Here is a 25,561-nt window from a genome sequence, read left to right as displayed (position 1 = left end):
TTCAGAGTCTCCAGTTAGAATTTGGGTTACCCACTACGGCATTATTCCCCTACTATCAAGTACGTCACTTCTCCTTTGCCTGCCTGTTAGGGAGGTACTTACAGCAAGGGGAATCAGACTTTGAAAAATTATGCTCCAAAGCTGATGGGGTCACTAAGATGGTATCCATTCTACATAAGTTGCTGGGGCATGAGAAGTGCCCTAAGGCAGCACATATCAAAGCATGGGAACTCAATCTTGGGCAGACCTTGCACCCGCGGAAATGGAAGTTGATATACCGCATAATGGGCAAAGGATTTATTGCTGCCATCCTAATGGAAAACACTTTTAAACTTTTGTACTGTTGGTATTTATAATTCACCAGACTGCATATTATGGCTAAGACCCATAGCCCCTTGTGCTGGAGGGATTGTGGAGAACTGGGGACCTTCCTACATACGTGGTGGGATTGTCCGGTTATCCACAAACTATGGGACACAATCATAGCTTGGCTCTCTGATATGGGACTGGGGCATAGGTCACTGGGAGCAAAACAAGCACTATTAGGTATGCCAGCCCCAAGACTTACAGACAATGCTAATATATTCGTCAGATATGTATGTACAGCCACCAGATGTGAGATGGCAAAAAAATGGACTTCTCAAAACCCACCCAGCCTGAAGGAAATATTTATTTATTAACACAAATTTCAGCTCATAAAGATAATACATTACATAAGTTTCAGAAAATCTGGCAGTCATATTCAGACTGGAAAACGAGGGTTTCTGCTCAAGATACTTAAATATTGAGGCCTGATCAAAGGTATACATGATTCTCTGCAATATTCACTAACAGAGTTAAGGAAAGCGAAAAATCTGGATAGGAAGATTATTAAGTTCCTTTCTACTCCATTTACAGTAGTTGGGGGGGGCGTGGTAGGGAAGGCGGGGTGAGGTGATTTCATAAAGACGTGTGTCTTTGCTACTGATGCAACATATGTTTTCAATACAGTTGAGTCCCTATGGTTCTTTATTGTTAAATTTGCTCATGTGTAAGATATGTATATGTATACTTATTGAGATACACAATAAAAATTTTGAATTATAAAACCCCCCCAAAAAAACAACACCTATGTCTTCAAATGCGCTTTCAACATCAATGACACCACCTAACTTATGTTTCACCTAAATATTGTTTAGATTTTATTTATGTTTTCCCTTCCCCTCTCCCAGCTTTTATGAATAACACTGTTTTAATTTTTTATATTGTTTTTTAAAATGTCCTTATTCTGTGCTACTTGTGAATCTATTATGTATGTTGCATTGTAAACCGTGTTGATTACACGTTAGTATAAAAAATGGTAGATAAAACATTTAAAATAAATAAATGTGACAAGATGACAGCTAAAGCCAGACGAATGCTGGGCTGCATAGAGAGGAATAATTAGTAAGAAAAAGGAGATGATAATCCCCTTGTACAGGTCCTTGGTGAGGCCACTGGAGTACTATGATCAATTCTGGAGACCATATTTCAAAAGGGACAGAGACAGGTTAGAGGTGGTCCAGAGAAGGGCAACCAAAATGTTGGAGGCTCTCCATCAAAATGACTTATAAGGAGAGGTTGAAGGACCTAAATATGTATATTCTGGAGGAGAGGAGGTATAGGGGAGATATGATACATGCATTCAGATACCTGAAAAGTTTTAATGATACACAATCAATAAACGTTTTCCAATGGAAAGAAATCAGTAGAACTAGGGGTCACATAATGAAACTCCAGGGAGGACGACCCAGAACCAATGTCAGGAAATATTTCTTCACAGAGAAGTTGGTGGATGCCTAGAATGCCCTTTTGGAGGAGATGATGAAGACAAAAACTGAAAGATTTAAATGGGGCATGGGTTAAACACTGTAGGCCGGATTTTAAAAAGGTTACATGCGCCGGGCCTATTTTAAAAAGGCCCCAGGACACGTATATGTCCCGGGGCTTTACTAAAGAGGCAGTCCAGGGGTGGGGCGTGGGCAGGGCCAGAGGCCTGCAACACAGCGGCCATTACCACTGTGTTGAGGGATCGCGTGCCAGCAGCTTGCCGGCACACACAACTTGCGCCTTCCCAGAGGCAAGCGCAAAAGGTAAAATAAAAATTTTTTTGGGGGGGGGGGATTAGAGTAGGGCTAGGGGGAGGAAACGTTAGGGGGAGGGAACAGGGGAAGGCAGCACGGCTCAGCGTGCACAATTGTGCACCCCCTTGCACACGCCAACCCTTGATTTTATAACTTGCGCGTGCAAGTTATAAAATCGGGCGTACACCTTTTTAAAATCTACCCCTATAGATCTCTAAAGGCTAGAGGATGGAAATAAAGAAAAGAGTGCATGGGAGTAACTTGCTGGTGTGGTGGTTTCTACTCTTATCCAATAAGCCTTCATACTGTTGATGCAACTCCATTATTGTTCTCTGCTTCAATGGCAGGGGGAAAAGAAGAAAAGGAGATTTAGATTCAGATAGCAACCAACAAGGACATTGAAATTTATGGTCTGGGAAAACAAATAAGCATGCGGTAACTTGTTGATGCGGCTGTTACTACCCTTAGGGGTAGATTTTAAAAAAGTGCGCCTTCGCGTACTTTTGTTGGCGCACCAGGCGCAAACAAAAGTACGCAAGTAAGCAAGGCTGCCGATTTTGTGCAGCCGGTGCGCGCCGAGCCGCGCAGCCTGCCTCCGTTCCCTCCGAGGCCGCTCCGAAATCGGAGCGGCCTCGGAGGGAACTCGCTTTCGCCCTCCCCTCACCTTCCCCTCCCTTCCTCTATCTAACCCCCCCCCCAGCCCTATCTAACCCCCCCCCTACCTTTGTTGGGGGATTTACGCCTCCCGGAGGGAGAAGTAAATCCCCGCGCGCCAGCAGGCCGCTAGCGCGCCGAGACGTGACCTGGGGGCGGTTCCGGAGAGCGCGGCCACGCCCCCGGACTGCCCCGGGCCGAAACCACTCCCCCGGGCCCGCCCCCGAAATGCCACGTCCCGCCCCCAAAACGCCGTGCCGATCGGCCCCGCCCCGACACGCCCCCCTCGAAAAACCCTGGGACTTACGCGAGTCCCGGGGCTCTGCGCGCGCCGGCAGGCCTATGGAAAATAGGCGCGCCGGCGCGCAAGGCCCTGCTCGCGTAAATCCGCCCGGATTTACGCGAGCAGGGCTCTTAAAATCCGCCCCTATACCAATAAGCCTGATACTTTGATGCAACTCCAACATTGCTCTCTGTTTCAATGGCAAGAGGTAATGGAGAATTGAACTCAGACAGCAACCAAGGGCCCTGACTTTGACGCTGTCCTGGGGAAGCGTGTGCTGCTGCCGACCGGCATGCAGAGATTACTGCTGCTCCAATAAGTTAGGTTAGGTTTAGGGGGTGGGGAGAAGAGGGGAAGAGGGATGAAGTTTAGGTAGGAGGGTAGGGAAGTTCTCTCCCAGTCCGCACCTTAATTGGAGCGGACTGGGATGGAACTGGTGGATGCCCAATTACGTTGCAGCGCATATTTAGCACTTCAAAATTTAGAGAACAAGTCCATTGCACACTCACTTGAATTAGCTAAGCAAGCCTATTACGAAGGAGGTGAGAAGGCAGGGCGCTATTTAGCAAGGCATCTGAGGTTTATAATGGCCCAGACATCCATAGCTAAAATTAAAAATCCGAATGGGGAGATTTTAGCAACTTCTGCAGATATCCGACAAAGCTTTACTGAGTTTTATGCCTCTCTCTATAAGGTAAATGATAGTATAATAGAGGAAGATATAGATTTCTACTTAGATCCCATTCCATTACCAATGCTCACAGAGGAGCAATGCCTTCTCTTAGATAGGCCTATTACTAAAGTAGAGGTTTTTAATGCCATCAAATTATTAAAACCTGGGAAATCTCTGAGATTGGATGGGTTGACTAGCACATATTATAAAAATTTTTCACATATTTTAGCTGAACCCGTAACACAGATGTTTAACTCCTTAAGAGTAGAGGGATGTCTTGGGGCACATTCCAATACAGCAGGAATTACTGTTCTAGCAAAACTGGGCAGAGATCCAATATTGTGTAGCTCGTACTTATTTATTTATTTATTTATTTATGATTTTTTTATACCGGCATTCAAGAACTCGTTCTCATCATGTCGGTTTACAGAAAAACAGGGGTGCAAAAAATAGAACCAAAAAACATGAATAAACGTGATGAAGAAATGCAGTCACAAATAACAAGGGTAAATGAACTGGGATTGTAAGAAAATAAAGTGAGATAGAGGAGATTAATTATATACAAGTGTACATTATAAATATGGAGTCCACTATATACAGCTTCTAAGCAGAGAGATTATTGATGGTGCGTGTTAGGTGGAGTTCGGGGAGGCTTGCCTGAAAAGCCAAGTTTTAAGTTTGTTTTAAGTTTTAAGTTTTAAGTCTGTTTTAAGTTTTAAGTTTTAAGTACTGACCCATTTCCCTGATATATTTGGATCTTAAGCTTTTTGCCAGAATTCTAGCTGAGCGGCTGAGCCCCATCTTACCTTCTCTAATTCATAATGATCAAATGGGTTTTATTCAATCCAGAATGGCCGCAGACAACATACACAGGTAATAGACCTTGGTGATTGGTTACATCACCAGAAAATACCATCGGTCTTGCTATCCATTGATGCTGAGAAGGCCTTTGACCTCTTACATTGGGTCTTCCTTTTTAAAACATTGGTGAAAATGGATTTTGGAGACTTTTTTTGATGCTGGATAGCAAAATTATATGATTCCCCAAAGGCACAGGTCAAAGTTAATGGAAGTTATGGAGATAGCTTTAACTTCGAAAGGGGTATGAGGGAGGGATGCCCCTTATCTCCGTTAATGTTTGCCCTGTTCCTTGAATCCTTTGCCACAAAGGGTTCGCTTAGCAGATCAAAATACAGGTGTCTGGCTATGCAATTTACATTTTAAATTATTGCTATTTGCCAATGATATATTGTTTACCTTGACTAACCCTGATGTGTCCTTAACAGGAGTGGTAACAGAGCTTGAGCGCTTTGGAAGGGTGTCAGTCTTTAAAGTTAATTAAGACAAATCTGAACTGACAGCAGGCAAAGTGTCTCATATTAAAGGTCTCAACAATACAGAGGGTAATACTCTTAGAATTTTCCCTACACTAATGCAGTAATACACTCACAGAGAAAATACAATCTTAAATATTATTTTATATAAATTTTTATTTATATAGTACACCAATCTCTGTCTATATAGATAAAAACTATCTATTACATTCATACCATTCCATGCATTCACACCAGTTAAAAATATAATATGTTTAGGAAACATATAATATGTGGTTATAATATGTTTAGGAAATGGGGTATAGTAGTTAAAATTGTTAGAAAATATTTACAGTTGATTGTATATTTTTAACTGGTGTGAATGTATGGAATGGTATGAATGTAATAGTTTTTATCTGTATAGACAGAGATTGGTGTAATATATAAATAAATATTTATATAAAATAATATTAAGATTGTATTTTCTCTGTGAGTGTGTTATCATATTAAAGGTAGGCATTCTTTTAGGTGGGCTAAACAAGCTCTCAAATATTTGGGCGTTCATATTGGGTCACAAATTACAGATCTATTCCAATTAAACTATGTTTCCCTTTGGAGGAGCATTGGACAAAATCTAGACAGATGGAACAGGGAAACCTTTTTGTGGTTAGGGCGCATTGCTATTATAAAAATGAATGTCCTACCACGTTTTCTTTATTTTTTCTCCACGCTTCCTATTTATCTCTTGCCTGCATTACTGCGCCAATGGATTTTCAGGTTTTTAAAAAAAAAAAAGACCACCCAGAGTTCTTAGAGCAGTGCTATTCCACCCTAAGAATAGAAGAGGATTAGGGGCTCTTAATATCATATGGTATTTTGTAGCTGCACAACTTAAGACTCTAGTGGATGTTTATAGGAAAACAGAACCAAAACAATGGGCAGTAGAGCAAGCGGTAATAGGCTCAATGCCCCTACAGGCTCTACCATGATAAACTAAATCAACATGGTGGCCTATACAATATCTGCCTAGAGCACTCCAAAACAATATACGGATTTGGGTGTGGAAATCAAATTTAGGCCTGGATTCATCATTCTTCACAGAATGATGAATCCTGCAAAAATGGGGGAAGGGGGGAAGGAGGGGGCAGGCCTGCGAAAGCCCACAGCCTTCGCACCACGGTGGTGTGCTGGCTGTCGGCTTTCGCACCGAATAGCGCCACCATGAAAGGTGGCGCTATTCGGCATGCTACCGCCGACTCCGCCCCTTCCTCACCACGACTCCGCCCCAATCTAATTTACATGCTATTGCACGCGAAAAGGGCCTTTTCGCATGCGATAGAGGCTTATCGCACGCAATACGGCCATATTGCGTGCGATAAGCCTTTTGGGGCGGATTTTAAATGTCCTGCGCGCGCCGACGCGCCTATTTTGCATAGGCCGCCGGTGCGCGCAGAGCCCCAGGACGCGCGTAAGTCCCGTGGCTTTGTAAAAGGGGCGGGGCGGGGAGGGGCATGTCGGGGGCGTTCCCGAAATGACGCGTTTCGGGGGCGTTCGGCGTTTCAGGGGCGGGCCCGGGGGCGTGGCGCCGGCCCGGGGGCGTGGTCGAGGCCTCCGGACCAGCCCCCGGGTCGGGTGACGGCGTGCCAGCAGCCCATAAGATAGAGTCTGGTAAAAATAACATGACCCTGTGAGGAGAGGTCCCACAAATCTATAGTAGCTAGTTCTTAATTAATTTGAAGAGAAGACCAGGTGTACCAATATTTTGATATATATGTAGTTCCTATCATAACATTGGTGTGTCAAATTGGTTGATCATGGAGCATTTCAGATTCATATCAGTGATGCATAAGAAGCGGGTGGAGCGTACAGTTGCTTGTCTATCGGATGGGAATGAATCTGTCAAATTGGTGCCTTTGATAAATGACCCCCTTAGTATGTAATTTTGCCTATTTCCACTCCTCACATCTATTCCACAACAATATCTTTTCTGTGGGTATGTCTACATATGCATTTGTGCAGTGAAAAAAAACAGGGTCTTACCTGTATGGGCCATCTATTGGGAGGTGAGAATATTCTTAGCTTTAAAGAGATTATGGCAGTGACAGGGAGAGGTAGAGGGGGGGGGGCGGGAATAGTAGGGTAGGCTTAAAAGAGGGTGAGGCGAAAGTTATAGACTCACTAATTGTGAGGTCGGGTATAAAATGACTTTTCTAGATGTTTGCTTTAGCATCTATTTTTGTATTTATTATGGCTTATGTCCCTTCTGGATGTATACCCATCATTAATAATATTTTCCTATCTGTGATGGAATGATAAATATATATATAAATTTTTGGTTTTCTATCTTGAAGTCTGACAATATGTTGATTAGTCTCTAAATGTGGAGGAACTTTGGTTAACAATTGTTTATTTTGTCCAAGTACACTGGTTCCTGTATTTTTCTTGATGGATTAGTGTCTTTGTCTAAGTGTAGCTGGAGGGGGAAGGGGGGAATAAGTTTCAAGAAAAAACTTTATTGGTTGTTATCATCTCTCTTTATTGTTATAAGTGCATAATGTACAGTGTTTGTACTTGTTACTTGTGACCAATAAAAATTTTCAAATATTAAAAAAAAAAAAGATGTTCAACAGAATGCTATCAAAGTCCTACAAACAACATAGTGGGAAAGACTAGTGAATTAATTCTTAAAATAAATAACATGCAGCAAAATGTTTGTTTCAGTAGTAGGTTTCAGCAGCATGTTTAGGGTATTCTCTCAGCTTGGAAACCCCACTCTTTAAACAATTGAAGCAATCTCTCTCATCTCTTTCTTTCCTGTGACCACCTCTGGTTCTTCATTAATTTTTAGTGGTTCCCTTGGACCCCAGGACACTGATCTTGGGCCCCAACCACCATCCCAGGTCAGGAGGCAGGCAGACCTGACACACTGGTTGAGAACCACTGATATTGATAGTTAAAATATAGAGACCAGTGTTTCCCAACCCTCTCCTGGAGGCACACCTAACCAGTCGGGTTTTCAGGATGTCCGTAATGAACGTGCATGAGAGAGATGTGCATATCCTGGGTCTCCAATGCAAGCAAATCTATCTTATGCATATTCATTGTGGCAATCATGAAAACCTGACTGGCTAAGTGCGTCTCCAGGAGAGGGTTGGGAAACACTCATATATACTCAGTTTTACTAGTAAAATAAGTAGTATCTGCATGTGGATTTGGACTTTCAGCTGATGTCAATTAAGGAGGATGTGATAGGTTGTAGGTAAGGATGTGGGTGGGTTTTCACCTGCTTTCTGAAAAGGAGGTAGTTTTCATTTTGGCATAGCATTTTCTGGTACTAAGTTCCACAGAAAGAGAACTGTTCCTGAGAAGGCACTGACTGGTGTCGGAGCTCCACTGGAGAAGGAGTAATTATGGAGACTTCTTGGGGTGACCTTAGAGCAGCGGTTCTCAACCTGTGGGTCGCGACCCCGGCGGGGGTCGAACGACCAAAACACAGGGGTCGCCTGTGTTTTGGTCGAACGACCTGTGTTTTGGTCATTCGAACAAAACACAGGTCGTTCGACCAAAACTGATCTGCGGACCGACCCCAACGGCCCGGTCCGCAGACCAGTACCGGGCCGTTGGGGTTTTTTGCCGGTCTGTGGCGCCGCGGCTGCTGCGGGGAGGTGGGGCGAAGCTGGAGACCTGCCTCCTCCAACCCCAAAAGGGAGCGCGTCGCGGTGCTCCTCCTACTTACTTCCTGCCCGCCCTGCCCCGGAAGACAAATGTTGCCGGAGCCGCACGGGCAGGAAGGAGGAGGCGCGTCAGCCGCATGCAGAAGAGGAGCAGCGCAGCCCGAGAAGACCAGGGCCGCTGCAGAGCCCAACCTGTGGCGACCCATAAAGAAGAGGCCCAGAGGTGAGAGAGAGGCTGAGTGTGTATGTGTGCGTGTATGAGATTAGTTGAGAGATTGTGTGTGAGAGTGAATTGAGAGACTGTGTGTGTTTGCAGAGACAGCATGTGAGAGCCTCTGTGTGTGTGTGAAAGAGACAGCATGTGACAGTGAGAGCCTGTGCTTGAGCAAGGCAGCATGTGGGGGTGTGAGAAAGCCTGTGTGTGAGACTCAGACAGCCTGTGCCAGTGAGAGACTGTGTGTATGAATGATTGCATGACAGAAAGAGCATGTGACAGTGAGATCCTGTGTGTGTATGTGTGTTTGAGAGAGAAATGCATGTGAGAATGAGAACCTGACTGTGTGTTTGAGGGAAGAAGACAGGTGGAGAGAAAAGAAACAGAAAAAAAGGCAATATAAAAGGAAATGGCAAAAAAATAAAGGGAAGCAGATGTAAAAAAAAATAAATTACTTTTTACTGATTGGTACATGTAATCTTTGGGAATGTGCAAGAGTAGCACTTTCTCTATGGCGGATCTCACAATGTACGAGATCAACATGGAGGAAGTGGAAACCCAGGGGGCCTGCACAGAGGAGGCAGCAGAATGGGCTTCAGTGCCAATAGCAGCAATCAGCGCCTCCCCAATAGCCACGTGGCAGCAGTGGCAGTAATTAGATTAATTGTTTGACTCAGCTGGAGGTGACAAAGTATGAAGTGGGATGTGAAATCAGCTTGATCTGGTGGAGAATTAGGATTGCTGTTACACATGAACTGTATTTGGCAAACATTAAATTAAAGAGAGCCAGGATAATCAATTGAAGCCTGCAGCTGAGGACTGATTCATTATGACTCATGTAGAAATTAGTGCATTTTCCAGATTAGTCTGCATAACACAATTCTCAACAGTCAGCATTATTTCTGCTGCATAGAGTTTTATCTGAGAGGCTCTGAGGTTGTGAGGGAGCCAGTAAGAGTGAGAGCATGAGTGTGTATGAGAAAATCCAGGGGAGTAAGAGTGTGTGTGAGTGGGGGGGGGGGGGGGGGGAGAGTGTCTTACACCCTGAGAGTGTATCAGTGTCTGTGAGAGCGAGAGGTTATGGTGGGTATAAGAGCATGAATGTGTATGTATGTCACAGTGTATGTGTGAGAGAGAATGGACATGTGAGAGTATGTGTGAGAGAGAGAGGATAACCTCCTAATCCTCGACAATATCAGGGTGACTGGAAATCAAGAGCTCCCATGTATGGACAGCAGGGGCTTTTTAAAATCCTTATTAGTTTTAATTATTGTGTGTTATTTGATATATGTGCTGTTTTGAAATATTTTATTGGTGTTTGGGAAATTATAAAAATGTATATGATTTTAATTAATAGAAATTCTATTTATCAGTAATTTTAAAATATTCTTTTATTAGTATGGTTTTACTATTATAACTGATGCTTTATGTTTCTTAATTTTATTGTTTTATGAGGAATGGTGGTTCTGTTTATAAATGTCATAATAAATAAGTATGCACTAAAATCCAACCCCATCCATAACCCCGCCCCATATGACCAAAGCCCCGCCCTCGCCCCGCCCTCGCAGGGCGAGGGCGGGGCGAGGGGTCACCGCAACATGAGGAACTGTATTACGGAGTCACGGCATTAGAAAGGTTGAGAACCACTGCCTTAGAGGTTTGGTTGTATAGAGAGGTAGTTTGCTCTTTAGGTAATCTAGAATGTTTCTGTTTAAGGCTTTGAAAGTTAGGCATAGGGTTTTAAATTAGACCAGTAAAATTTTAGTAGAATGGGAATGATGTGTTCATACTGCTCACGGCCTCCTTGTAGGTGGATTTACTGAAGGCCTTTGTTGTAAGGCAGTTGTACAGTATGTTGCGGTAATCTAGCTAAGATACTATTTTTGTTGTCAGACAGTTGTGCATTGTATTGCAGTATTCTGTATGGACTACTGTGATCAGACTTATCCACTTGATATATGGTGAGAATCTGCAAAGCCGCTACAGATGGTAGAGAGAATTTTAGAAATTTGCTTGGGTGTGAGGTAACCTGGATAACTCTGAGTCCAGCAGAATCCCAAGACTCCATACTTGTGATTTAAAAGGAGAGTTAATGGTTCCCTAAGGGGATTTTCATATTGGGTTCTTGACCATTCGCTTTTTGTAGCCACAGAATCTCTGCTTTGCTCAGGCTCAAGCACAGCTTGCTGATTGTTGCCTGATCTTGGATGGTTGCAAGTGATAAAAATAGTTTTCTCACAGCTATTTGTAGATCTGGAACCTCATTTCGTCTGCATAGATGTAGAATTGTTGGTTAAGAGACCGAATCAGTTTATCTAATGGTTTGAGGAAAATATGAAAAAGAATGGGTGACAAAAAAGATCCTTGAGGCACCCCACAGATTAGGGTCCAGGACTGGGAGGAAGATCCAGTGAACTGAACAATTTGTTGCATGTCTGATGGATAGAATCCAAACTAGGCTAATATTCTATCGCTAATGCCTGTTTCTTTTAGATATGACAGCATGATGGAGTGGTCAATTGTGTCTAGTACTGTTGAGAAATGTAATATTATCAGTTCTGACACAAAGCCCCTGTCATGGTTCCTGTAGAGATCATCTAGTAGGTCTACGAGCACTGTCTCTGTCCCATAGCTGGATCTGAAGCCAGACTGGCAGGGATCTAACCAGTTTCTCTCCACCTCTGTCAGTGTCCTCATGTCCCCCTTGATATGTCCTGAAAATATGGTGTGGATAGGAAAACAAACACAAAATTTATTAGGGACAAACACCCACAGACATAGTCACACAGATAAACATAGTGATCTCATAAGCGTTCTTTTCCTTTGGAAAGTAGGCTAAAAATGACATTTCAGTTTGAGAAATGGGATCATTTTTGGGACCAAAACTTTTTCCTGTGCCTTAATAGTTTTGCTATAAATTATAAATTTTTTTTTTTTGAGGGCTTGTTTTGTTTTTAGCTTAAATTCCCATGTCTTAGTTTTCTTTTCATTGAATTGTATTAGTAATTGAGCTTCTATATTTATGTAATACTGTAATAAAATGTATTAACTGTGTACTTAGAGATTTTTTTGCATTACTGATACTAATAAACATTTTAATAAAAACTTCATTTTAAAATATGTAAATGTCCCTTTTATGTTGGTGCAGCCTACGCTTTACATCATTTAAAAAAAATATATTTCTGTAACTAGCAATGATTATGAACAGAACTAAATCAGCTTTAGCATAACTATCCAAAGACAGCAACTCTTATTTCTGATTTATTATGCTATTAAATTCTGGTGTTATAAATAAGTTGTGTTTTTATTTTACTTTTGACACAAATAATGTCAGCACCCTAGTGTCTTTTCTATGACCCATGTCTGTCTTTAAAAGATTCCATATTCAAGCTTAAATGAACATGTGGCAAAGTTAATGAAACCCTAAATATGTGCTGCAAAGTGCAAATCACATTAATGTTTACATTTTTCATAATTAAAACTGAATACCCACAAATGACAGTGGGGTGATTCATCCCCAGAGATTTTGGGTCCAGGAAGGTGAATAGCAACCGAAAAGCAGGATTTTCTGAATATCTCTTGCCAAAAAAGAGATATTTAGCTATTATTCTGGGTATTTTTAAAATTTCAGAAAGATATTTGGAATTGTCTCAGAAAAGATAGAAATAATTATGAAAAAGGGATAAATGTCTATCTATCTGCTCAGCTGTAGGCATAATGATAGAAAGTCACAGAATTTGGCATGCAGTAAGAACATGTGAATATTTAAGATGGGTTAGAAAACCAGAAACATCTGGTAGGTATTTTTGAAGAACCAAGCCTCCCAAAAAAAATCCCCATTGCTTTCTTTGAGAAACAGTTACAAACTCCAGAATGTTCACTACTGAGCCGTTAAACCTCCATTCCCTCGCCCTTCCAGCAGTTTGGCCCAGAGCAACACAGGCAGGCAGAAAGAGAAAGGGAAACAGCTAAAGCACCTCCCCACACACTTTTAGTTACATAACCATCTGCTGAACACACTGCTCACCCCCATCACCCTCACACACGCTCACATTCTTACATCCCCATACCTCACACACTCTTCCACCTTCCAATACACTCAAATCGCACACACACATATCCACACACTAACACCTATCACACACATACCCCTATATACCTCACACACCTGCCTCCACTCCCAACTACCATAGCCCCCAGCAACCCCATCCAACCTACCTACCCACATATATCTCCACATATTCTCAGGAACCTTTTCCCTACTTCCCAGTCCATGCACCCACATTAACCCCACCACCTACACATACACTCAACCATGCTTATAATACTACACCCACACACTCACCACCTATGTATACATCACATCCTATATATCCCAAATACCCCCACAATCCCCACTCACACATTTCCACTACCCATGCCATACACATCCCTACACAGCATATACTCACACACCTGCAATACCCCCACACATATACACCACATTCCTACATCCCCAAAATTTGTATACCTGTCACACAGACTCCTATATTCCCTGTCCTTAAAATTCCTAATTTAACAGCAAGGATAATTATATTACATTAAGCTTAGGTAATGGTGAGTGGCCACCTTTTTGAGCTGCTGTGTCTCCACCTAGACTAGATAATCTGGGTACCTTGTATAGTAATCCCAGATAGTTTTTGTTAGGTGTTGGTTTTTCATATGATATATTGCTTTTAAACCAGATTCTGCCTTTCTGGGACCAAGTCTTATCGTCTTGCCATGTATGTAACAATGAATAGAAACTCTAACTCCAAATGTACTGACTAAGACACAAACCAGAAGGCCAAACTCTGGGTTGGCCTATAGGCACATTGGTCATGTTCAAGACTGCCAGGCAAGTTACCTAGGTTTGATTCCTGAGCTCCTCAGGCTGGCTGGGGCTGGGGGGCAGTATTCACAGCCCCTGGATGGAGAGTACCTCAGTCATCCTGCAGTGGCAGAACATAGTGGCCAGACTCAGGATGTATGTATACCATGTTCCAGAAAGTGATGCAATCTGTGGGCTCTGGCAAAGGATCGACATTGCAATGGCTGGTCTAGATGAGAGGAAGCAGGTTATATAACAGGGCAAAAAAACTGAGCAGATGCAAATGGAGGCTCATGATGCCATTGAGCCAGATATCAAAAGAACCATAAGAAAACTGCCCAATCAATAATAATATTGATAATAATAATAACACAAAGTTATCCAGGAAACAAGCTGTGGAACTCGATTAGCTAACCATACTCCAAACAGGAAGACTCATCATCTGCATCATCTGCAATCTGAAAAATAAAATAATGAGCAAAGAAAAAACTAAAAGATGTGATTTTTGCTGCACTTCAGGAAAAGTCCCCATTTATTGTAAAAAAGAGAATGTGTCTGTGTGTGAGGCAGAGGGAAGCAAGTATTAAATTTAGAATGGATCTCAAGGAGATAGGAATTTTTAAATAAGGTTTAGTGAAGAATCGAAGGGACCTGGGTCTATGAACTTTAATTTTTACCTCAAGAATTATGCCCCATACCAAGAGGAAGGCAAGGATTAGGGAGGTAATAACCTCATCTCCCATTCCCGTGATTCCCAGTCACAGATCCCGGCCTTCTTCTCACCAGCACCTGCGAAAGATACAGTGGACAAGGCCTTTGAGGAAACTGCCATAGAGCGGATGACAGATCCTCTGGCCGAGGCATCTTTAAGTCCCGGAGCCCCTAAGACCCCTCCTCCGCCACAGACAATGTCTTTTGACCACTTGACAATCAATTCCTCAAATGAAGGAATCGGAGAGGGAGACCAAGCTAAAGGGGGCCAAAGTGAATCTATCAACCTCGATGAAAATTTACCACAAATAACAAAACCCGAAGAAATCACAATGGATTCTATATGGTCAGCTACAAAATCGTTGGAAGCGGCAACTGTCAATTTAACCAAAATTACAGAGTCATCTAATCAACGTTTCAATAAAATTGAGACTGTAGTTTCAAAGTTGGATGAAAAACAACATTTAATGGATGAGAGAATAAATAACCTGCAAAGCAGTTCCCAAAAATTTACAAAAATTGAGATACTTTATGACAAAAGGCTGGAGGATATAGAAAATTCTCTGAAGTATCTGAATTAAAGGGTTTTTAATTTCCCAAGACACGAATTAGTAGCGCCATTAGATATGTTTAAAGAATATCTAAGTGTTATTCTACAAATGCCTCAAAAATCCATTCCCCCTATTTCAAAAATTTACTATGTAGTAACAAAGGGGAGTGATGCAATTCCAGAAGGCAAGCCATTAGAACCACAGTTAAATTTATCGGAAATCATAGAAGCCTCTGTAGAAACAAATATTTCATCTAGGGCTACACTACATGTATCATTTGTTTTCACATCCAACAGGGATGCAGTATTCTGTATTTATATGAGGAAAAGAATGGAGAAATTTCATGGGGCCCCAATCTGGATATATCCGGATTTATCACGTCAGACACAGATGAGGAGAAAGAGAAATTTCTTGCATTCAAAACTGAAGTAAAAATATTGGGGGGAAAATGTTAATAAAATTTCCCTGTAAATGTGAGAGAGTTCAGCAAAATCAGAAATATATTTTCTATGACACTTCACAATTAAGAGTTGTTTTTTGGATTCACAGGCCCATGAACCTTCAGTCCTGGGTAATGAGGCAAAATAGATAGTTAGGTGGTACCTTATATTTCAATTGTACAATTGAGTTAATTCTCATAGATTTCTTTTATCCACTTGATATTCTTTATTATTCTCCTTGTGGATTACTATATTCATTTTTGATGTATACAGAAACATTTATAAATTTATAAATGGAAATTGGTTAATCACATGTTACATTATTTGATTTCTGTATGAAAGTTAATTTCAAATGTATATTGAAAAGCATAAATTAAAAAAAAAAAAAATTTAGACTAGAAGGTTATTTTGGGTCAAAAGAGATCCACCCTTTTCTGGTGTCCCTCTTTACGAGCATACTTAGTGGGATATTGTGATGATGATGAATACAAACCCACAAATTGGCCGCCATTAAATATTGAAAAATATTTTAAGGACAAGAATACAATTTAAGATGGCCTGTTTCACTCACTTGCATTTAGAGACTTATACATCTGGAATAGTACTGAGGCAGGAGTACAACTGAAGTATCTTACTTACAGGCCGATACAGTACAGTGCACTCCGGCGAAGGGCACTGTTAACCTGCTATTGGACATGCGTTTTCAACGCGCTACCTTTACCACTTATTCAGTAAGGGGTAATAGCGCGTCAAAAACGCGCGTCCAACCCCCCCCCCCCCCCCCCCGAACCTAATAGTGCCCGCAACATGCAAATGCATGTTGATGGCGCTATTAGGTATTCCCGGGCAATACAGTAAGTAAAATGTGCAGCCAAGCTGCACATTTTACTTTAACAAATTAGCGCCTACCCAAAGGTAGGCATTAATTTCTGCCGGCACCGGGGAAGTGCACAGAAAAGCAGTAAAAACTGCTTTTCTGTGTACCCTCTGACTTAATATCATGGCGATATTAAGTCGGAGGCCCCAAAAGTTAAAAACAGTAAAAAATAAAAATAATAAAAATTTTAAAATGGGCCTGCGGCTCGTGGGTTAAAAACCGGACGCTCAATTTTGCCGGCGTCTGGTTTACGAACCCATGGCTATCAGCGGGTTTAAGAACTGACGCCGGCAAAATTGAGCGTTGGCTGTCAAACTCGCTGGCAGGCGCTGCTCCTGTCCAAAAAGAGGCGCTAGGGACGGGCTAGTGTCCCTAGCGCCTCTTTTTGCCACGGACCCTAATTTAAATAAATTAATTTACTGTATCGCACGCACAGGAGAGTGTCCTGTGCACGTGCCGGGAGATCTGGCGCTCGCACGCTCTCCCGCAATTTTTACTGTATCGGCCCTTTATATAGAAACATAGAAATGATGGCAGAAAAAGACCAATTGTCCCATCCAGTCTGCCCAGCAAGCTGCCACACTTATTTTCCCTTACTTATCTGTTTCACCAACCACCAAGTTCAGGGCCCTTGTTGGTAACTGTTTGATTCAAATTTCCTGCCCTCCCCTGCCATTGATGCAGAGAGTAATGTTGGAGTTGCATCAAAGGTGAGCATAAGGCTTAATGGTTAAGGGTAGTAACCGTCGCATCAAGCAAGTTCCCCCAATGCTTGTTTACCCAGACTGCACAGATCCATGCCTTGTTGGATGTTGTCTGAATGTAAATCCTGTTTTCCACATTTCCCCCTGCCGTTGAAGCAGAGAGCAATGCTGTATATGCATTCAAAGTGATGTATCAGGCTTAATTGGTTTAGGGTAGTAACCGCCATAATAAGCAAGCTACCTCCACGCTTATTTGTTTACCCAGATTGTGAAGTTCAGTCCTTGTTGGTCGTTATCTGAATGAAAATCCTGTTTTCCACATTTCCCCTTGCCGTTGAAGCAGAGAGCAATGTTGGAGTTGCATTAACCGTGCGAAGGCTTATTGAGAAATGTTTATCCCATGCCCCTTTGAAATCCTTCACAGTTTTAGGCTTCACCACTTCCTCCGGAAAGGCATACTTCAAAGCATAGAGAAGTATTCACTGGTCTCCTTCATTTCTCTTTCTGAATTTTCCCAGGATGATAAAATGGACAAATTCTCTGGCTTAATTTAAAACATCCAGACAGGCTCCTGGGTTCCTTACAGAATTAAAGAACAGTTTTAATTAATGCTGTGAGTGACGTGGGGCATTGAAACAGAAGTCTCATAGATGTGTCTATGCCCAGTACTCTGTTTACTGTAGCAGTTCAGGAACAGATAAGGTATGTAATAGAATGCCCCTTGATTAATATGAAATTAAAATTATAGTCTATGTTTAAATGGTTTTTATTGGTTTTAGATTAACAGCAAAAAATACAACACTGAGAAGGGCATGGTCCTGAGCCCTCCCCAGAATTAGCCACCAACAAGATTTGAAACCCCAAGATAACCCCCCAACCCAATCTCCCACTCCCCCAACCCCACAGAAGGAATTGATGAATAACAGTATACTCAGTAATACAATGACCGTAAAGTACCGCACAACACAAGGTACAATGGTTAATCATTTACTACAAGGCTACAAGCAAAATGTAATGATTGAAGGTAGGCCTGCCATATAGTGAGAAACTGTCGTCTACTCCGCGGGGAGGTGCGTGAAACCAGACCTTCCATGGTCATCATAGCATGCAAGCTGTTTCTCCAGGCCCAGAAGGATGGAGCATCTGAAGATCGCCAAACTGAGAGGATCACCTTTTTCCCCACGAGGCAAGCCTTGCAGAGAAACAGGCGGGAGCCAGGATCTTGAATCCGAATTGTAGTTCGCGAAAATACATATTGCTCGAGATCCTGGCTATCTGCCGAAAGCACACCCTTAGAATAGATTGGGTAACAACAAAGTTTCCATCTTTATTCCAGCGAGACTCTAATATCGAAAACATGTCCAATTCGGATCGCTGTATAAGGTTTTTGTAATAAACCGACAGGGGCTCCTATGTTCCACAGGCAATGCCTGTATGTAATGCCCAATTTGCAAATAAGGAAAGGTATGGGTGGCCTCGAAACCATAAATGGTCAGGAAGTCTTGGAAAGAAAGGAGCTTCCCATCGTTTGTTAACAAGTGTCCCGAAAGAGTAATGCCCCTAGACTCCCAAACCCTGAAAGTAGAGGACTGAGATCCTGGAGTGAACTTTGCATTTCCTGAGACAGGGAGGAAATAAGCGCACAAGGTAGGGATTTCTAAAATGTTAGCCAACTTCCTCCACGTCTGCCGAAGCAGGCGCACTAGTGCAGTGTGTATGAGAAAGGATGGAAGGTGGGCAGGGCTAGATTGCACCACACATGGCGGGGTCACAGGAGACATCAAGGCCGTATCTGCATAGAGCGGGGGTGTATACCGGCTTGCCCATCGGCCAATCACTAATGATCCTTAAATTGCAAGCCAAGTTGTATGTGGCCAAATCAGGCATACTCAGACCACCCTTGCCCCATCTCGCCTTTAACCAAGAGAATGGAATGCGGGATTTCCCTCCAATCCAAACAAAATGCAGCAGGGCAGTTTCCAGCTGGTGGAGATCTTTCCACTTTAACAGAATGGGTATATTCTGAAGCAGGTAAAGCCACTTTGGCAAGATGATCATCTTAAATAAATTAATTTGTCCACTAAGAGAAAGGGGGAGGTTGCTCCAAGTGGCCAAACTGTCGGTTGTTAATTTTAAATGCCTGGGAATATTAGCCTGATATATACGTTCTGGGTCCGCTGGGAAATATACCCCTAAATAACATAGATGGTCTGTAGCCCATTGCAAGGGAAAGGGATCTGGCCAACTAGCTGGCAATGTACCTGGATAGGCTAATGCCGACTACTTAGATTCATTTAAGCACAGACCAGAAAAGACCCCGAAGTCCCAGATCATACCTAGGGGGGCCAGAGACTTCTGAGGGTCCATGATAAAGACCAATAAGTTGTCAGCAAATGCTACACTTTTAAAGATACGCGGGCCAAATCGAACACCCCGAATGTCATGGCTCTGCTGAATAGCGATTAAAAGGGGTTCTAACTGTAATATAAACAGCAGGGGAGATAGAGGGCATCCCTGTCTGGTGCCCCTCGTAACTTCAAAGGGTTCGGACTGCGTGCCATTCGCCAGGATGGCTGCTCGGGGATCTGTGTACAGGAGCTTCAAGGCCTGCATGAAAAAACCCTCAAACCCCATAATGGGGCAGATTTTATAAATCTGCGCACACGCGTACTTTTGTTCACGCACCAGGCGCGAACAAGAGTACGCAGGATTTTAATGGATACGCGCGTATCCATTAAAATCTGGGGTCGGCGCGCGCAAGGCTGCCCAAAATCGGCAGCCTGTGTGCGCCGAGCCGCGCAGCCTGCCTCCGTTCCCTCCGAGGCCGCTCAGAAATCGGAGCGGTCTCGGAGGGAACTTTCCTTCCACCCCCCCCACACCGTCCCTTCCCTTCCCCTACCTAACCCACCCCCCCGGCCCTATCTAACCCCCCCCACCTTTGTTGGCAAAGTTACGCCTGCTGGAAGCAGCTGGAAGCAGGCGTAACTTTGCGCGCTCCATGTTCCAGTCCGGAGGCCACAGCCATGCCCCCGGAATGCCCCCAGGCTGAAACCATGCCCGCGGCGCCGCCCCCGAAACGCCGCGTCACTCACGGCACGCCCCCGAAACGCCGCGTCACTCCCGGCAAGCCCCCGACACGCCCCTCCATGCAAGCCCCGGGAGTTACGCGCATCCCGGGGCTTGCATGCGCCGCCGAGCCTATGCAAAATAGGCTCGGTGCGTGCAGGGGGGGTTTGGGGTAGGTTTTCGGGGGGTACGTGCGTATCTTACGTGCGTACCCCTTTGAAAATCTACCCCTTTATGTAAGATAGTAAACAGATAATGCCATTCTACCCTATCAAAGGCCTTTTCGGCATCAAAACTGATGGCTAAGTAGGGGGTATCCATGTGATGACACATCATCATGGCTATCAAGACCCGGTGAATGTTGGTCAATGCATAGCGCTGACGGACAAACCCAACTTGGTGATCCCCTACAAAGGAGGGTATAATAGGGGCCAATCTATCCTCCAGAAGCTTGGCCAGTAGCTTAAGGTCTAGATTTAACAGTGAAATCGGACAATATGACTCAGAATGAAGGGGATCCTTGCCCACCTTCAGTATAAAAGTAATGAGGGCCAGATTGTCATGAGCAGAAAAAGAACCGCGGGTAATCAGTTCCGCTATCTGGTCAACCAGTAATTTAAAAATCTCCACGGTATAGCCATCCGGTCCAGGAGCTTTGAGAAGCCGGGCGCGGCGAATAGCCAGCCGGACTTCATTCTCTGTTATTGGCTGATTTAAACTCTCTTTTTGGGCTCTGGACAGACATAGAATAGATAGATGTGAACAAAACCTATCATAAACCTCGTCACTCCCACCCTCCGAGGTATAGAGTTTGGCATAAAAGTCTCGAAAACCCTTCAATATAGAGGGGGTATCTCGGGTCACCGTAGTAGGAGAAGTTCGCAGTGCAGGGATAAACCTATGAGTTCGAGCAGACTGAATCAAATTGGACATTATCCGCCTAGTTTTATTGGAGTACTGAAAAAGGCGGAATTGGTAATACATGAAACATTTCTTCACCCGCTGGTGAAGGAGAGAATTGAGGGCTGTTTGTAAAGCGCGGTAAGTATCCTGTGTCATTTCAGTCCCTGCAGCAGCTAACCGATGTCGGGCCTTACTTAACTGGGCAGTCCACATCAAAATTCTCTTATTGAGCGCTTTCCGACAGTGAGAAACATAAGAAATAATATCTCCCCTTAATATCTCCCCACTTTAGCCGTATAACAGAAAAGGGCCGGCTGTGAGGCATGAGAATGATTAAGCGCTGTGTAGTCCGCCCATTTGGACCATATGTAATCTCAAAATTGCGTATCATTAGCCAAAAAATAGGGGTATCGCCAGAGTTTAACCCCGGGCTGGCAACCGGAGAACTGGAAATCCACCCAGATGGGGGCATGGTCGGAGATAACGATATTATCAATGCCTGCGGCTTGAACCAACTGGAATGCGTGACTGCTAATTAGGAAGTAGTCTAGCCGCGAGAAGGTCACATGAGCGCGAGAAACATGTGTAAAGTCATGTTCCAGCGGGTGCAAAATACGCCATACATCCAACAAATGTAACATATCCTTCAACAGCTGTGGACCCCATCCCATGCCCTGCTCTCGGCGGCGTGTTTGAGATGCATCTAGTGACGCGTCTCGAATAGTATTGAAGCCTCCCCCAATAATGAGATTATCAGTTATATAAGGGACCAAGTGAGAGTAAAGTCCCCTAAAAAAGCTAGGGCTATATGTATTAGGGGCATATATATTGCATAACACAACAGTCTGGCCATAGAGTTCTGCAACCAAGATAAGATAGCGGTCTTGAGGATCTGCGATTTCTTTATGGATTGTGAGAGGCAGCCGCTTATGAATCAAAATGGCTACCCCCGCAGACCGCGAGGAGGCTGAGGCAAACCTAACCTCGCCCACCCAATCCCTGTGTAATTTTACATGCTCAGCCGCGGAAAGATGTATCTCCTGTAAGTAGGCACCAGGGTCTGTTTTTTCTTCAACAGGGAGAGTATTTTGGAGCGCTTAACAGGTGAGTGTATCCTACAAACATTCTAGGAAACCACCTGTGTATTATTACTCATAACCAAAATAGAGATAAAGGGAACAGCAGTTGGACATCCAGGATTGCTGGGCAGGAGCCCTCCCAGCCGAGGCTCCCCCCATGACTCCCCCTTTCCAAGAGAGCTGTAAGAATAAACAGGAAAAGTGCAGCACCACACGATCACACATCCATAAGAACACACAACCAATCTCCCCCATTCCCCTCCCTCCCCTACACCCACCCCCTCCCCTCCCTCCCTCTTCCCAACCTCTAATCATCGTACCCCACTCCCCCTCCCTACCCCTCCCCTTTCCCCCCAAGTTTCCCGGCCAGCCCCCCTCATAACTTCTCAACATTTAATCCCTCAAACTACCTTAGGGAAGTGCGGAGATGACGTGAAAAATGCATCCGGGTCCCCTCCGCCCATCTCTCGTTTATCAAGGGGCAATGCCCCTACCCCTTAAGCCGGGGGTCAGGTCCCCCTCCCGGTTTAACCCTCCCCCAGTCGTAGATGGAAACTCCCCACTGCCCCTGTAACTTAACTATAACTACCACATAACCCAAGGAATAGTCCTTGAGGAAATGTCACTTATGAATTGTCCAGAGGCAGTTCACATAATCAGAAAGCAATGTAGTCACTTTGGAGCCGTATTGGCTCTCGAGATAGAAACCACCAGGCCAACCATTGCAAACTTCTTTCCTAGCAGCCCTAATTATTTGCCTCTCCCACCCTCAGCCGACTCATGGAAGTCACTGAAGGCAGTCCGCGACACTGAGCTGACCAGGGTGAGGTGGCTGGCTGGACTGAACAAGAAGGGAATCACCCAAAAATAACCAAACTGGTAGTAACGCCACAATGCAAGTGCTCCATCATGCAAAAGAAAAAACCACAGCATGATCTAAAAGACAATATTGGGGTATTATCCTCCCCATACAGCTGTGGCCACAAAGTGAGAACTGGTAGCCTCTTCAGCTACTACAGCTTTTGATAAACCAAGCTAGGGCTCGAATATCCAGAATCCTAGCAACGTCCCATCAGGTAGCAAGAGAATCCACAAAGGCTTGGGCTTGCGCAGCAGACTCAAAGGTATGGACCCGAGCCTCATGCCAAATCTTCAGGCGAGCTGGGAACATCAAAGCAAATTTGATGCCGCTGTTATGTAGAGAGGAGCAAACCATAGAGAAACCCCTCCGCGCTTCAGACACAGAAGCTGAAAAGTCCAGGAATATTCGAATGGAATGTGACTGATACAGCAGCGCAGATTTGGAACGGGATTGCCTGCCAGATCTCCGCTTTGTGTGCCGAATTCAATATTTTGGCAATAACAAGCCTCGGACGGCCCGAGGACGGCGCCTTCGCCCCCAGCCGATGGGCTCGCTCCACCACCAACTTTCCCTGAAGATGGGGCAGGGCTAAAACATCTGGGAGCCAGGTTTCCAAAAGCGTACACAGCGAGCGCTCCTCAATACCCTCAGGGAAGCCCAGAAACCAGAGATTATCACGGCGCGACTGATTTTCTAAATCGTCAACTTTTGTTTGCAGATCCTTTAGGGCTTTATCATGAGCATCCATTTTGGTGTCAGTGACGGGCCCAGTATTTTCTAAGGCCGAGATCTGCGTTTCAGAGACATCTAACCACGGAGGTAATGCGGCTAAAGTGTCCCGAACTTCCCCCAGCTGATCCGTGAGTAGTGCCCACTTTTCGTCGAGGGCTCTCTGATCGCATCTTTGATATACGCCAGCGGCAGTGAGGGGGAGGGAGACCCACTGTTACTAGCGGTCGCCATCTTGGGATCAGGAGCCCTCGATTTTTCTTTATCTTTTTTCTCAGGCTTAGACGTCATCGGGAGAGGTGTCTTGCTGCGAGAATGGACCAGGGACATAGGTTTTGTCCCTAGCAAAGTTGGAAAATAAAACGCTGACCGTAGAGCAGTGGGATGGTTCGCGATTAGCGAGGCGAGACTGGAGCCAGGACGAGACTTGTCTTCCTCACTTACCACAGCACGTGACCTCCCAGGAAAAAGCTTTAATTGGGAACTGGGAGCCCACAGCACGGCTGGAATAATAGCAGTATTTGTTACCTGCCTATGAGAAGATCTGAAACTGCTATGTCCTCAAGGGATATCAAGACAAAACTATACTGGGTGAGAGAGAGAGAAAAAAATAAGAGGTTGCATTCCTTTATCACAGACACCAGTCCTGTATCTGCATTGTCGTCAGTTAGTGTGTTATACAGCTGGGAACGGCCTGGAGAGGTGGCTGGACAAAGCAGTACGTACAAATGAAGCAGAGTGAGTAAATGGTCCAGCTACCCAGCGCCTCTGAGACCTGGCTGAAAATTTAAATCCTCCGGTAGTGAGAGACGGCGAGGAGACCACGTTCGGCCGCCATCTTAAATTGTCTCTGCCACTCCGGACCACATCATGGCTAGGGTTACTCACCGGCAGTCCAGTGGAATCACCATTATTGTTGTGAGGGCCACCGCTTCCCAGGTCGCAGGGCCGCCCGAGGCACAATTTAAATCTGTAAATCACCACGTTTGGAGAGGGGCCGACAATGTGAGGTGGAGGGAGGACCACTCGCGGCCGCCATCTTGAATTGGTTGCTGCTCCGAACTGCAGCACTTCGAGCTCCGCCTGACCCCAGCCCGGTAAAATTTTGCCCGTTTTTTGAGCTACCGCTCTCTGAAGCCTAGGGATTCCTAACTCACTTCTTCAATTTGAAAATCGCCGCATTTGGAGGGAGCCCGGTGCTGTTAGGGAGAGAGGGGACCTGGAGCTCTCCTCTCCTGCTTCCGACCCGGTTCACGTCATAACTGGAAGTTCAAAATTATAATCTAAATAGAATGTTCACATGAATGCTGAACAATCTGATTGGATGGGAAGGAGGTAAATTAATAGAAACATAGAAATGTGACGGCAGCAAAAGTCTATATGGTCCCATTTAGTCTGCTCATCCACCCAAATAATTTAGTTTTACAACACCATCACTGCCTTAGAGATCTTTCTTGAGTTTAGATACTATTTTTGTCTCCATCACCTCCACTGGGAGGCTGTTCAATGCAGCCACTACCCTTTCTGTAAATAAATATTTCCTAAGATTACTCCTTAGTCTATCCCCCTTTTACTCTCATCACAACCTTGTTCTAGAGTCTCCTTTCCTTTGAAAGAGGTACGCCTCCTGTGCATGGAACCTTAGAGGTATTTTAATGTCCCTATCATATCTCACCTTTCTCTAGGGCAGCGCTTCTCAACCGGTGTGTCGCGACACCGGCAGGTGTGTTGCGTGCTCCCGGTCTCTCCCACTGCTCTTCCTTCCCTGCTGCCATTGCCGCCGGGCTATCAGCACGTTCAAGCCCAGTGGGAATGGTAGAAGAAGCTGTGGCACCTGCGGCTGGCCTTTCCTTCTTCCCGAGGTCAGTACCAGAGAG

This window comes from Rhinatrema bivittatum, chromosome 5 (assembly GCF_901001135.1).
Source record: "Rhinatrema bivittatum chromosome 5, aRhiBiv1.1, whole genome shotgun sequence".
In the NCBI taxonomy this organism is placed as follows: domain Eukaryota; kingdom Metazoa; phylum Chordata; class Amphibia; order Gymnophiona; family Rhinatrematidae; genus Rhinatrema; species Rhinatrema bivittatum.
Note: the sequence above shows the minus strand (reverse complement) of the source record.